The sequence below is a fragment of the Penaeus monodon genome, chromosome 30 (genome assembly GCF_015228065.2).
Source record: "Penaeus monodon isolate SGIC_2016 chromosome 30, NSTDA_Pmon_1, whole genome shotgun sequence".
NCBI classification, from domain to species: domain Eukaryota; kingdom Metazoa; phylum Arthropoda; class Malacostraca; order Decapoda; family Penaeidae; genus Penaeus; species Penaeus monodon.
Genome location: NC_051415.1, coordinates 20701094 through 20701364, shown reverse-complemented (window position 1 = coordinate 20701364; position 271 = coordinate 20701094).

Below are 271 nucleotides of genomic sequence, written 5' to 3'. Positions count from 1 at the left end.
TGTATACAAAGAGAGGGAACTGCTGACTCGGACAGCTTCTTTTAACTTGAAGAAAGATGACCTGTTGATGAGCGCTGACTCGGTGTTCGCGGAGCTCGTCAGTCCCGCTAAGTGGCTCGATCTCACATCTCGAGGTATTCTATAACTTACTGGTAATGGGCGCCCACCGTTTTTGAAGAGGCTTCGTATGTCTAAAAGATTTTATTTTATTTTTAATTCTGCCATGATTTTGTCTCTTACTTTTTTGGTTGGGATGAGTGTTGGCAAACAA